Raw genomic sequence first — 15529 nt, 5'->3', positions numbered from 1 at the left:
AAACTCAAGCTACACACACCCTGGCCCAACACGGTGTGCTGTGCCTTTCAAGTAAGGATTCATGAGGAGGGCAGGCTTCCTAACACTCTTTAAAAATGTATTTTAATCATGTTTGTGTGTGTAGGCATGTGCACGTGAGTGCAGGTGCCGGCAAAGTCTAGAGGCATCAAATTCCCTGGAACGGAAGTTACAGGCAGTTGTAAGACACCTGATGTGGGTGCTGGGAAATGGACTCATTTCCTCTGGAAAACCGTACCTGCTCTTAACTGCTGGAGCGTCTTTTCAGCACTCCTAATTAATGCTTTTTTAACTCACGAAACACTGCTAGAAATTTTTTAATAATTTTGTCATTTTTGAATGGTAGATGATTCAAAAAGTATGGTGGCATACTTCCAGCTCTAAAAAATTTATGTGAGCTTATCCACTGGGGCGTGGGGAACCTGCTATGGCCACACCCTAAAAATCTGATTTCAAGTGAACTTTATAGTTTTTCTAATTCTAAATATAGAAGATAGTTTCAGGCAAAGTTTATCATTTTTTTGTTTATTCGTTGACCATTTCATACATATATACAATGTATCTTGAACATATTCACCCCCAACTCCTCTCCCACTCTTCCAGTAACTTTTTTCTTTCTTTTTTTTTTTTTTTCTTGCTTTTGAGGGTTTTTTGTTTGTTTGTTTGTTTGTTTGTTTGTTGAGCTTTTTCAAGACAGGATTTCTCTGTGTAACCCTGGCTGTCTTGGAACTTGCTCTGTAGACCAGGCTGGCCTCCAACTCAGAGCACCACCTGCCTCTGCCTCCTGAGTGCTGGGATTAAAGATGCATGCCATCACTGCCTGGGTAGCTAATAAATTTTCATATAAGAATATGTAGGGGCTGGAGAGATGGCTTAGTGGTTAAGAGCACGGGCTCCTCTTCCCAGAGGACTTAGGATCAATTCTCAGCACCCACGTGACAACTCACAGCTGTCTGTAACTCCAGTTCCAGAGGATCTGACACCCTCACACAGATATGCATGCAGGCAAAAATACCAGTGCACATAAATTGAAAATAAATAAATCATTAAAAAAAAAAATACATAGGCAGAAGTCCCCAGGCTGACCAATCTGCTGCCATCCAGGCCTGGATCCACTGCTTTGAGTTGGTCCACCCCGACATCTACTCCATCTACCAGCTGCTGGAGCATGTGGAGGAACCAATCCTACAGAACCAGATATCATCACTGAGGCTTCAGCCCATGCCCTTTGCCCTGCTGGTAGATGGCGGGGGAGAGGGGTGATGCTGCCTGCAGGCTACAAGCACAAAGGGAGAGCCTAGGGAGCCTCAGGGAGGCAGGAGGCTGACATTGAGGGGGGAGGGGTATGGCAGCCTGAAACTTGCTCTTGGGAACCTGCCCCTGGAGACCCTGCCTAGCCTCAAGATCACCCTGACTCTGGGCAACAGCTGGATATCTGAGATGAGTCCTGGTGGTGGTTCAGTATTTATGGTGCATCAGAAACCAGAAACCTTGAGCCAGACCAACAACTCATTGCAATATGTATATTTGCATGTAAAACTGTTAGGGGAAAAAAAAATCCTGTGTGACACACTGCATTTTCCAACGCCACTATGACAAAAGAATCTGCGATGGAGAGGTGGGAAAGATGAAGGAACAGAGCAGTGCGTGGGTGATGGAGAGAGGCAGAACTAGACAGGTGTGAGAGAAGGCCATGCTGATGTCCATGATCTGTGCTGCCTCATAAAGGCATGTTGATGTTAGTGGGCCATGCTGCTACCAAGGGCTGTGTCTGGGTCGGTGGTCCTGCCACAGCCAGGGGCCCTGTTGTTGGCTGTGGCCTGTGTTCTCTTGAAGTCATGTTGATGTCTGTGGCCTGTGTTGCCACCTGAAGCCACGCTGATGTTCTAGGGCTGGGCTACTAGTGCAGACCTTGTTGGTGTCCTGGACCCATGTTGTCCCGGAGGCCAGGATGATGTCTTTGGCCTGTGTTGCCATGGAGGGTTATGATAGTGTCTGTGGCTGGTGCTGTGGCAGAGGGCCATGTTGATGTCCGTGATCTGTATTGCCACCAGAGACCCTGCTGAAGTCTGTGGCACGTGCTGATGCCGGAGACCATGTGGATATCTGTGATCTGTGCTCACCAGAAACCATGTGGGAGTCCATGAAACATGTTCCCCCCGACGGTAGAGGACAAGGAAACTACTTCTGCAGTGTTATTGATGACTGCAGACTCAATTGAGAAAGAGGGACAGAGAAGGCTTCAGTGACAATTCCTGCCCTACCCCCACCCCAAAAAAGTGACAGCCTAGACAGGAAACCATTGAAGAGAACTCTTAAGAACTGTGATAAGGATGCTGAAGTGTAGCTCTCCACAGCTGAGGGCTGCTGTCCAGGGTGCAGATGCAGGCCTCCGCTTTAAGGGGCTGGCTCCTGGGAGTTTGACTGTTTTCGGTGAGTATATGGACAACACAAATTGGACTTGTGGGGGGCGTTTTTCTTCTTTCTTTTGGGGGGCCGAGTCACAGGGTGAGGGGTGGATCAGGGAGGACTGGGAGGTGATGGGATTGGGGTGCATGATGTGAAATTCCCAAATAACAATTTTTAAAAAGTATGAGGAAAGAAAAGAATATGTAAAGACAAATTTCTATTTTTGTGTCCAAGTTATCTCTATGTTAGAAATATATGGTCCACTACATGTAAAAATGACAGTATAAACCGGACAGTGGTGGCACACGCCTTTAATCCCAGCACTCAGGAGGCAGAGCCAGGCGGATCTCTGTGAGTTCGAGGCCAGCCTGGTCTACAGAGTGAGATCCAGGACAGGCACCAAAACTACACAGAGAAACTCTGTCTTGAAAAAAAAAGGGGGAAATATTATAACACAGGGAGTTTGGACCTTTTATGGTGCTTTATTAATTTTGAATATTTTGAATGCTAACGAACAGACAGCAGCTGCTGAGAGACATTGGATTGTGGAAGAGACTGCCAAATTAATCCAACCTATGTACTTTAGGAACGCCTTAACTTTAAAATAGAAGTCAAAATGTATTACTTTGGGGAAGACAACAGGAAGCAGTCTAGAGAATACACTGCTCACATTCCCAAGAGGTGGGGTTTTGGTCATTCAGTGGGTTATGGATATTTGTCATTGTTTAGAGGGGTTGGTTACAAGTTGTTATTGGTTATAGTCAGGAAAAACGCTGAACAAAGGAGACTAGATTCAGGGGGTCTCAAAAAAGGGGGATATAGAAATGGTAAGATAAAAGGGTAGATTATGAATCTTTTTTTTTTTTTTTTTTTTTGATTTTTCGAGACAGGGTTTCTCTGTGTAGCTTTGCGCCTTTCCTGGGACTCACTTGGTAGCCCAGGCTGGCCTCAAATTCACAGAGATCTGCCTGCCTCTGCCTCCCGAGTGCTGGGATTAAAGGCGTGCGCCACCACCGCCCAGCCATGAATCTACTTTTACACTAAAAAAGGAACTACTAGTCTTAAATATTTTACATTAGTATGGATATTTATATATTGGTCTAAATTCAAGGTTATTTTTTATTATACTTTATATATGTTCCTACTCTTATTTAAGGTATTTTTGTATATTGATACAAATTTAAGGTTATTTTTGTTAGAACATACTGTACATACATTTCTACTCTTGTTTAAGGTATTGTACCTATATAGCCCATTTAACAATGTAATGTAAATTCCTAGTCCTTAAAGGTTATTATTACAAACTATTTAGAATAAGAAAGAAGTACAAGTTAGTAGTTAGTCACCTATAACAATCAAACTTGTAGTCATATTACATATGTTTTCAAGGTCAGAGATATATTTTAGGTAAACAGGTGGTCTTCAAACATTTCAGAAACCTACAGAATATGGCATTTAATAATGTAAGATATGGCATTTAAGATGTTTTAATAATGTAAGGGTTTTCATGACGTTGAGCTGCTCCTGGCAGCACTAATCTACTTCATAAAAGGATGATGGGCATCAAGAAACTCCATGTGGTGTTTGCTTCCTTTGTAGCAAAAGCTAGTCACTGAGCAAGAAAGTGCCCTTGCCTCAACTGCTGACAGTATGCTGTCCAAGCTGGACAAATAGGACACAAAAGAAAGTGACTGCCAAACTTTGCCAAGACAGGGTAGGACCGTCCTTCAAAAATTTCTGCTTCACAGAAAAGTCTGCCAGATATAGTAGGCCTGTAGGCCGAAGATGGATGCCCCAACATTACAGAGGAACTTTGGGGTGACTGTCCAGGCATCCAGATGTCTCTGTCATTTCTTAGTTTTGGAAGTTGTTTGCTCTGCATTTCCTGTTTACTCAGGTAATATTATATTCTTCTCAGGTCTCTGATGGAATTGAAGACTAGATAACTATAGTTAGAGTTTTCTTTGTTACCAAATTTAAAAAAATATATAAAAAAGATGTAAAGTGTATAAGTTGAGAGACATAAAAGCTTAAGTTGTTTATCTAAGAAAATGTTTTAAGGTCCAAAAAGATATTTTTAGGTTGGTCATACAAGCTTTGATAAAAAGTAAATTAGGCACAAAACTTTTGACTCACCAAGATAGGATATAGATAATACAGTACTTTCTCAGAATTTGCCAAATACAAATGGACTAGATATTGTAAACGTAATTTTTACCTGATAATTGTTCTTATTGTGTATTTTACTGTGTTAGAGTTAAAACCTTTCCTTTTTATTTAGACAAAAAGAGGGAATCAACAGGTGATGGATCAACAATGTATGACACAGACACATTGTAAGATATTATTCACTCATTAAAAGAATGGAGTTGTAGCCGGGCTGTGGTGATGCACGCCTTTAATCCCAGCACTCAGGAGGCAGAGCCAGGTGGATCTCTGTGAGTTTGAGGCCAGCCTGGTCTTCAGAGTGAGTTCCGGGACAGCCAGGGCTACACAGAAAAAGGAGTTGTGATAGATCATGTGTGTACCTGGAAAACATGATGATTAAAAGGCAGACATGTAAGAATAGATACTAGGGCTGAATTGGTGGCTAACTGGTTAAGAGCCCTTGCTGCTCTTCAAGAGGACTGAGTTTAGTTCCCAGAACATACTGGGCAACTCACAGCCACCTGTAATTTCATCTCCAGGGGATCTGACACTCTTTTGTCTTCCATGGGTACCTGCACACACATACTATACATACACACGGATACAGACACATATAAGAAAAAATAAATCTTTAAAAAGAACAGATACTGTGTGACTCCATTTATATTAAACATAGGACATAAAACAGACTTACATAGGTTACTTGGAGCTAAGAGGATCAAAGAATGAAGAATTACTGCTTAATTTTTACAGAAGTTCTACTTGGGATGATGAAGAAACTTCAGAAGTAGCCGTGATGGCTGTACAGTATTGTGATGAACTGGTGGCCAGGGGCATAGACTCTTAAAATGATAAAAGTGGAAACTTCTGTGTTTTTTATTTTTATTGGCATATACTGATTATAATAACAGAATTCATTATATTTTGCTACAGATATTTATTTTTGTTTTATGTGTTGTATGTGTGCCTGAAAATACATGCCTGTATGTATTGCACCATGTATGTGTAAGCGCCTTCAGAGGCCAGAAAAGAGCATTGGATCCCCTGGAACTAGAGTTACAGGCAATTGTGAGCTGCCTGATGTGGTTGCTGGGAACTGAACCTGGTTCTTCTGCAGAAGCATCTGGTGCTCTTAACTGTCAGGCCATCTCACCAACCCCCTGTTATGACATTTTCATGTGTGTATATAATATGAGTACATCTATTCACTTCCTCCCCCATTACCCTTCCTTGTCCTTCTCCCCCTCTCACTGATTCCCCTTTTTCCAACTAGTCCCCACTCTGCTTTGATATCATGGTGTGTGTGTGTGTGTGTGTGTGTGTGTGTGTGTGTGTGTGTTTCCTAGTGAGTCTCATCAGGCTTCTTTATAGGAGCATAGATGAGGGGTTACTGGAACCTTACCAGAGGCTATACCATTGAAGAAAATGTCTCTTCCCTCTCCATCAACCATTAACTACCTCCAGATTCTGGGGAAGGCATGGGGCTTCCTGAGCCTCTATCCACTGCATGACAGGATGTGGACAGTGGCAATCCTGTGCAGGTAGCACAACTACCGTGAGTTCCACAGTGTACTGGCCACGTGATGCCCAGAAGACAGCGTTCCACCACGCTCCACCCCTTCCTCTGACTCTGATATTCTTTCCGCTCTCTGTTTCCTGGTAGCCCCCTGCACCTTGGAGAGGGTGATATAGACATCTCACTTAAGGCTGAGTATTCAACGGTCACTTGTCTTCAGCACTTTAACCAGTTAGGAGTCTGCATTAACTGCTTCCTGTTGCAAACTGCAGCTTCTCTGTCTAAGATGACAGCCACAGGAAGCTATGGAAATAAACATATTTAGAAGACGATTTAATGGACACATTGTGCCCATTTAGCAGAACCACAGCTGTAGCCTCCTCCGTAGGGCCTATATAGCTCTACAGCCACTGTTTGGGTCAGGTTTATAGTACTATGTATGAATTCCTTCTTATGAAGAAAGAAGACATCAGTTGCATCTCTAACAGACTTGCCACTGTTTTACCAATAGGTACACCTTGTTTGACAGGTCTGTAGTGTAGCATGTGGGGTCCACAGCTGAGTAATACTTGATGACAATAGTCACCAATGTATCACACCCTCTGGCACTGGGAAGGTTAGTCAGCAGGGAGAAAGCCACTGTCTAGTTCTAGTGTGATTTCCATATGTCCTATGACCAAACATGTGGTATCTTTAGCAATAGGGTCTTGCTTTTTTGTTTGTCTTTTAGAGACAGAATCTTGCTATGTAGCCTTGGCTAGCCTAGAACTTAAGGCAATCCTCCTGTCTCAGACTCCGAAGTGCTGGGACTATGTGTGTGACACCAACTCCAGCTCATGAAATGCAAATGAAAGTTCATTCTTTGTTTATCAGATTCCAAGAATTAAGAAGTTGAATATTAAGAGTTGATGGGGTGTGGAGAAACGGAGTCCATCCTTGATAGTAATGGAGTTCAAGCTGGTTTAATATCTTGGGAGGCAACTTGGACATATCTGACACCCCCACTCCTCCAAGGGTGTGCTATGGTGTGAGACAGAATGCATGGTTAATTATACCATGGCACATCTATAAAGTGAAAAACAACGCAATCCAAAGGAGACGCTGAATCTGGAAGTCTTGACACTGGACTTCATAGTTCTACTTAAAACTGAAACCCAACATGTTTATGTTCTGTTTCTAAAGTATATCAAAGAGTCAGAGTGCTGTTTGGAAGTAGCACATGATACCAGTAGGAGTGGGTTGGCTTTATTCTCAGCACATAAAAATCAAATGTGGCAATCTCAGTACTCAGAGGGCATAGATAGGAAGAACTCTAAGTTCTTAGGCCAACCTGGTCTATAGAGTGTGTTCCAGAACATCCAGGGCTACATCCAGAAACACTGTCTTGAAAAAAAAAAAAAAAACAGAACAAGAAAAAGAAAAACATCAAATGGGGTGTGATCGTTCATGTTTCCTTGTTATCTGTGGGTTTATTTTATTTTTTGTGGTTCTGTTCTGTTCTGGTTTGGTTTAGTTTTTGTTTTGTTTTGTTTTGTTTTTTGAGACAGGGTTTCTTAGAAATCCGCCTGCCTCTGCCTCCCTAGGGCTGGGATTAAAGGCATGTGCCACTGCCACCCAACAGCTTACTTTTTTTTTTTTAAGATTTATTTATTTATTATGTATGCAGTGTTCTGCCTGCATGTGTCCTTGCAGGCCATAAGAGGGCACCAGATCTAATTGCAGGTGGTTGTGAGCCACCATGTGGTTTCTGGAATTGAACTCAGGACCTCTGGAAGAACAGTCAGTGTTCTTAACCACTGAGCCATCTCTCCAGCCCTGGTTTGGGTGTTTTGTTCGTTTGCCATCGGGTCTCACTATGTAGCCCTGGCTGTCCTGGAACTCGCTCTGTAGACCTGGCCTTGATCTCAGAGATCCACCTGCCTCTGCCTCCTGAGTACTGAGATTAAAAGTGTTGGCCACTACACTGGGTGTCTCATTTTTGTTATGTTTTGTTTTGTTTTTTCCTCTTTCTAGTCATGGCTCTCAGTCTTGGTGACATCTGGATGTGTTGTGTATGAGTTTGGAGTTTTAAAAAATCAGATGCAACCAAGAATCTGTTATTATCATCTTGAGGCAAATTTGTAAGTTTACTTATTTTTATGGTTCCGGGAATTGAGCCCAGGGCCTCACATACAATAGGCAAGCAATATTCCCCAACCCAAGTTTATTTTTATTTTAAGACTATTTTTTAAATCCTCTCTCTCTGTATCTGTCTGTCTGTTTATCCGTCTACTTGTCTGTGCTGGGAATCTAACCCAGGGCCTCAGACAAGCTAAGCAAGCACTCTACCACTGAGTTATATTCTTGGCCCCACCTACCTCCCCTCCCCACCCAGATAAGCTGGCCTCAAATTGACTACATCTCCCAAGAGCTGGGATAGCAGGTATGTGCCGCACAGCCTGACCTTATCCATGGCACTAACTCTACCTACAAGGCTGCAGCCCACTAACTTTCTAAATACTCCACATCTTAATATAATTGCTGGGCAATGAGCTCCAGCATGAGTTTAGGCTGATGCCCACATTCCCACCCTAGCACAGCATGTGCACCCAGTACTGACTAGTCCTTTAAAAGGAAGACTGCTCAGGATGGGATGGACTGGAACTCTTCTCACTTCTTCCCTCCAGGTGGAAAAGCTTGATATTTCAGCATCATTCCCATAATGGCAAATGCTATGAAGTGAGCAAGGAAGGAGAAGGTGACCTCATATTAGTCTAGAAACTGGGTCAAAATTATGTAGATAAGAGGAATACAAATCTGCTCAAATGAAATACAGCAGCAGCAGTGGAGTGGGATGAAGTGGCAAGAAGGTACTTGACAAGTAAGTCAAGTGCTTCAGTTGTTTGAGTGTATTTGGTTTAAAGAAGTGTTTACACTGTGTGAATATTTTGGGGGTAGAGAGAATTCTGGGGAGAAGAAGGATGGAGTCCTTGAAATACACCATGAAATGCAGAGCGAGCAGGATGGGCAATACCTACATGAGGTAAACGTACCTCAAGGCAGCACATAGATGAATAGAAATGGGTTAATTTAAGTTGTAAGAGCTGGCTGGAGACAAGCCTAAGCTATTGGCCGAGTATTTATAATTAATATTAAGTCTTTGTGTGGTTATTTGAGGATCGACTTGCAGGACAGAAAAGACCATCTGCAGGGAGCTGGGGATGTAGAGAGCTGGGAGAGCACCAGCCTAGCATGCACAAGACTCTGGAAAAAGGGAGAGCCGAAGCAAAACTTCTGCCCACTGCTCATCCTGTCTCCCAGCTACTCACAGGCCACACTCCTTGACCCTCTGCAGAGCTTTCAAAATGGCCCCTGGATAAAGCCTCCAAGCTCCCTGAAGGCAGATGTCTGTGAAACTTCCAAGCACCAGAAGGGTAGAGGGTAGAGGAGGGCAGGGACATAGCTCAAAGGTAGAATGTGGGCCTCCTAGCATGCCCAAAGCCCTGGGTCGTAACCCCAGGAAAACACAATCACACATACAAATGTGCATGCCTGCACACACACACACACACACACACACACACACACACACACACACGCACACACACGCACACACAGAGACAGAGAGAGAGAGAGAGAGAGAGAGAGAGAGAGAGAGAGAGAGAGAGAGAGAGAGAGAGAGAGACGCACACATGCATGCACAGAACATTTGGGGAGTGGATAGCATGGAGATGGAGACTCTGGATGGACTTCAAGGGAGAGACCCCAAGGAAGATCGAAGCAGGAAGAGAGATAGGCAAGACCTTCACTCTGAAGCTCAACTCTGGAAGGGATGGAGACAAGAAACACATCAGAGTATGTCCACCTTTCCCTACTCAGTCTTGCCAGTTGTCTAGGTCTTACGATATGCTAGATGTCTGAGTTGCTGCAATTTGAATACGGGGATACGGGGGGGGGGGGGTTTGCTATCTGGTGAGGGCTGTCTGCCACCCATCCCTCCCTCTTTGCCAGAGGTGGTCAGTGCAGGAACACAGCAGTACATTTTGGCCTTCCTTCAAACAAGAAAAAGTCAGCAGAAAAGAGTTTTGAACACGCAAGGGACCTTGTGGGCCAACCTGGAGAAGATATCCTCAGTACAGAAGAAAGGCTTGAGTTTGGGGTTTGAGAGTCCTGAGCAGATGGATGGAAGTAAATGAGGTCATCCTAAGAGCATGAGCAGAGGGTCGATGGGCTGGGACAGAACCTAGTGGGTGCCAACACTCTAGGCTGTCCTGGCCCAATCACACAAATCTAAGCCCCTTGTGATGGCATTTGCCTAAAATCACAGCACTCAGGCAAGAGAATTATCACAAGACTGAGGCTAGCCTAATCTACAAAGGTAGTAAAAGGCCAGCCTGGGCTACATAGTAAGACACTGCTTCAAAGCAAAAACCATTGTCTGATGAAGTCAAGTTGACTGCTAGACATGGCGTTACCCACACTTCTGTACTGGCAGCACCGGGAGGCAGAGGGGTCACAAATTCAAGAGCAGCCAGGCCACATGATGAAACCTTTAAAAAAAAGAAGTTGGGGATGGAGCTAGAGAGATGGCTCAGCAGGTGGGTTAAAAGAACCTGCTGCTCTTCCAGGGGATAGGGATTGGATTCCCAGCACCCACATGATGGTTCACAATGCCTGTAACTCCAGTTCAGGGACTCTGACACCCTTTTCTGGCCTCCTCAAGTAGCAGGCACACACATAGTGCGCCCATACACATACAATAAAAATAATTTTTTTTTAAGTTGGGGTGCCTGGCATGGTAGCATATGCCTTCAATTCCAGTCAGGCAGGTGGATATGCTCTCAGTGTGGCCTACGATCCCAACTGTGGCCTCTTCCAGGTGAAAGTACAACCCCCCAAATAAACAAAAGGGCAAAGATGGTGCGATGTGTCAATTACTATTCCTACTTTTCTGAAGGACCTCTGTGAATTTGAGTCTACATAGTGAATTCCAGGCCAACGAGGGCAACATAGGAGACTCAGTCTCAAAAAAAGAAAAGAAAACAAAACAAAAAACATTGTGAATGGTGCCACATGTCTGTAAGTATATAATACTTGGGAGGTAGAGGGCAGAAGGATCATGAGTTCAAGGTCTCCAACTGAATAAAAGGAGAGCTGAGCACAGCATCCTCACGCTCTGCTGCCTTGACTGTGACCCCCTGAACGAACAACTTCCCTACCACCGTGATCTTCTCAAACTTGCATTGTGGGGGTGTTTAATCACAGCAATAGGGAAAGTAACTGATGGCTTCACAATGAGAATCAGCCATGCATGCCAAATCCTTTGTTTATTGGTTTGTGCCTTCTCCTGGAGGAGAACGCAGCTGAGGTCATATGCCACACTGGTCCCATCCTGTCTATCTGTCCATTCCTACTCTTGACATCCATCTGGCAGAGAATATGCTGTAAGAGATTTTGTAAAAAGTTAGTAGTAAGTTGGGCATGGTAGTACACATTTAATCTCAGCACTCTAAAGGCAGAGGTGGGGGGGGGGGAATCTCTGAATTCAAGGCCAGTCTGGTCTACAGAGCGAGTTCCGGACAGCCAGGGCTACACAGAGAAACCCTGTCTCAACAAACAAACAAAAAGTATAGTGGCAGTCTCCATCCAAGCAGGCACAAACAGTGGCACTGACAGTTGAAGTGGCGTGTCACCAGAGAATGGCCAAGTTCATTGCCACTTGCATCTGTCCTTCGCCTAAACTAGCTGAAAAGGAGGAGGGAGGGTTGGATAAAGCTGATGGCATGCACTAGTAACTAGCACAAAACAAGACCCCACGGTCACTGCCAATGACTTGGTCCCATGGATCTCGACCTGGAAGGTGGTTCTTGCACGGTCATTAGTTCCATGTGCTGAAGCTGCCTGTGGACCTCAGGAAGATCTTTTTTTTTTTTTTTTTTTTTTTGGTTTTTCGAGACAGGGTTTCTCTGTGTAGCTTTGCGCCTCTCCTGGAACTCACTTGGTAGCCCAGGCTGGCCTCGAACTCACAGAGATCCACCTGGCTCTGCCTCCCGAGTGCTGGGATTAAAGGCGTGAGCCACCACCGCCCGGCCTCAGGAAGATCTTGATGTAGATCAGTATCTCTGTAGCCAGGACATACTCAGAGACACAGAAATATGTCAAACAGCTGAAGGGGACCACATTTGAGAAGAGATGTGTCATGAGATGGAAGTTTTCCTTGCAGGTGTTGGTGGTACTCTTCACTTTTCTACCTGAGAGATAAAATCAATCTGAAGCCAAAGGCAAGGACCCAGATGTGGGCGGAGTTTCTCTGTGTCTCAGCAGCCAGTCCCAAACAACCGTTCAGAGACTTATTATTAATTATAAATGCTTGGCTGTTGTAGAGTATTATTTTAAGATGTGTTACCTTTGTTCATGCTGTAGAACATTTGTTTAATGATGCAAAGAAGTGTTGCATTCCTTTATGTTGCATTTGTTTAAATCTGTGAAGCTATGTTACTGTGCCTGTCTAAAATACCTGATTGGTCTAATAAAGAGCTGAACAGCCAATAGCTAGGCAGGAGAAAGGGGCTGTCAGGTGGGGCTGGCAGGCAGGGAAAATAAATAGGAGGAGAAAAAAAAATATTAAGGATCAAGAAAAAGAAAAGAAGAGAGGATTCCAGGGGTCAACCACCCAGCTACACAGCAAGCCATGGAGTAAGAAGTAAGAAAAGTATATAAAATAAAGACAAAAGCCCAGAGGCAAAAGGTAGATGGGATAATTTAAGAAAAGCTGGCTTGAATAAGTCAAGCTAAGGCCCGGCATTCATAAGAAAGAATAAGCCTCCCTGTGATTTCTTTGGGAGCTGGTGGCGGACCCCACAAAGAGCCAAAGAGTAAAAATACCAACTACACTTGGCCAAAAGCTCAAAACTCTTACATTTTAAATTAACCTATATTTCTTATCTACTCTCTGCCACGTGGCTGTACCTTCTTTCAACACAGCATCATCTTCTTGCTTCTCTCTGCATCTCTCACAACTCCCAAGACTCTGCTCTTCTTCCCACTGTCCTTTCAGTTTGGCTGTCCCGCCTAACCTGTCCAGCTATTGGCCAGTCAGCTTTTTAATTAGCCAGTGAGAGTGATACATATTTACACTGTATGAAGTTTGTTCTACGGCATCCAGAGGACAGCAACGAGCCCTTTGAAGAGCTCAGGACACATGGGGGCTGGAGAGACGGCACAGTGGATATGAGCACTGACTGCTCTTCAAGAGGAGGCCAGTCCAATTCCAGGCACCCACACGGCAGCTCACAACTGTCTGTAAACTCCAGCTCCAGGGGATCCAACACCCCCACACAGACATACATGCAGGCAAAACACAGTGCACATAAAATAAATTATTAAAATGAAAAAAAGAAAAGAGCTCAGGACCTAGGGACCAGCTACATAATGGAGCAGGCTGCTGCAGTGGCTCTGCCAGAAACATCAGAGAGTGGCTGGTGGGTGTCTGTAACAAGCTGCACATGCCTACTGCAGTGTACATCAGCATGTTGCCCACCATCAGCACAATGTCTACACAAAAACACAGATCTCACAGCCCTCACCTCACAGCCAATGTAGGTGGATTTTTCTTTCCCACCTGGCAGCTCCAAATCATGACACAGAGACGTGTTATTAATTATGAAAGCTCAGCTGATAGCTTAGGCTTGTTACTAACTAGCTCTTTCAACTTAAGTAACTCATTTTTATTAATTTACTTTTTGCCTCGTGGCTTTACCTTTACTCTGTACTGCCCATGCTGCTTCCTCTCTGTCTAGCTGGCAACTTCCCACATCTCCACTTTCTTCTTCCCAGTGTCCTCTCTGCCCAGAAAATCCTGCCTCACTATTGGCCATCCAGCTTTTTATTAAATCTGAGTGATAACTCTTCTCAGTCTACAAAAAGACTATTCCACAACAAGCGAATAATAGAGTTTATTCTGGAGCCAAATATGAGTGACATGGCCTGGAGAACTCAGATAAGGTTACCCCAATACCACGGTCCAAAGGAATGACAGTGTGAACTTTTTATAGTAACAGAACAAAGAGATAAGCAAGACACCTTTCAGACACATTAGTGGAAACATCAGGTAGGCAGCTTACGCAAAACAGGGACATAGTCTGCTACAGGCCTCAGGCTATATGGTGACAAATCTTGGCCTACCCTGCGGGCCAGTGAAAACCAGACCTATGTTTATACATTCCAAAGGGGATTTTACCTGATAGCCACAAGGGTGTCTTGTCAAATGCAGAGGTAGGCAGTAAATGGCTATTTAGAGGGTTAAAGATGGTTCAAGATAGTTTAGCTTGGACCTGGGACATTCCAGCAATCCGTAAAGTTTCTATCAGTCAATCAGCTTGTTAGAATGTTCAACATAGTTGTAGCTATTTTTTTTTTCTCTTTCTGGGAAATTTGGTTCAAGGCATCAGTGGCCAGGCCCGGCACAATGGACAGCACATCCCGTGCTTTTGGTCACAGCCCAGTCACCCCAGTCACCTGGCCCAGCCTCAGCCGCCTGAGTCGGGTGGTCACGTGAAATGTAAGCAACACAGTTGGAAAGGCTCATCAAGCCTGCACTGCCAAGTGGACCCAGGATCTTGTTTCCTTGGAAACAATAAAGATAGATGTAATGTGTTCAGAGGCCCTTTCTCTGGATCTCCAAACCCAAAGGGTAAATTCTGTCCAGTCTGGCTCAGATCCCCAGGCAAGACTTTCAGTTCTGTTCATATCATTTCCAGCAGCAAAGTTGCCGATAGCCTATGATTTCAGAAAACAAGCCTGCTGGGTTGGTAAGAAATAAATTGTTACTCAAAGCAGGAGGTCATTATAACATTTTTATAGCTGCCTAATGTCCTTGGGAAAGCATTAGTTCCTGTTAATTTTACAGCTGGCTTTCTCTGCCCCTGTTATTCCAGCCTAATGAACAGTAGGGAAGATTTTTACAATCGAAACTAATTTTTAGTTGGCAAGGGACAAACAGTGGAGGAAGAGGAAGTCAGCAGGCAAGAAGAGAGAAGCCCATGCCTCACGAAGAGAGGTGAAGCCACTGTATTGAAGACAGCAACAGGTTTCATTTATGGAGCTGTCCAGGAAAGCAGCCCTATCCACAAGGTAGCCATTTAAATGAGTTAGAACTAATCACATTAAAAATTATATTTGCAGCCCAGGCAGTAGTGGCGCACACCTTTAATCCCAGCACTCGGGAGACAGAGCCAGGTGGATCTCTGTGGGTTCGAGACCAGCCTGGTCTACAAAACGAGATCTAGGACAGGCACCAAAACTACACAGAGAAACCCTGTCTTGAAAGACAAACAAACTATACACACACACACACACACACACACACACACACACACACACTGTCCAAAGTAATGGTGACATAAATATATATATATATATATATATATTCACTGGGTGAATGGTGATGCACACCTTAAA

This window comes from Peromyscus eremicus, chromosome 1 (assembly GCF_949786415.1).
Source record: "Peromyscus eremicus chromosome 1, PerEre_H2_v1, whole genome shotgun sequence".
Taxonomy (NCBI): domain Eukaryota; kingdom Metazoa; phylum Chordata; class Mammalia; order Rodentia; family Cricetidae; genus Peromyscus; species Peromyscus eremicus.
Note: the sequence above shows the minus strand (reverse complement) of the source record.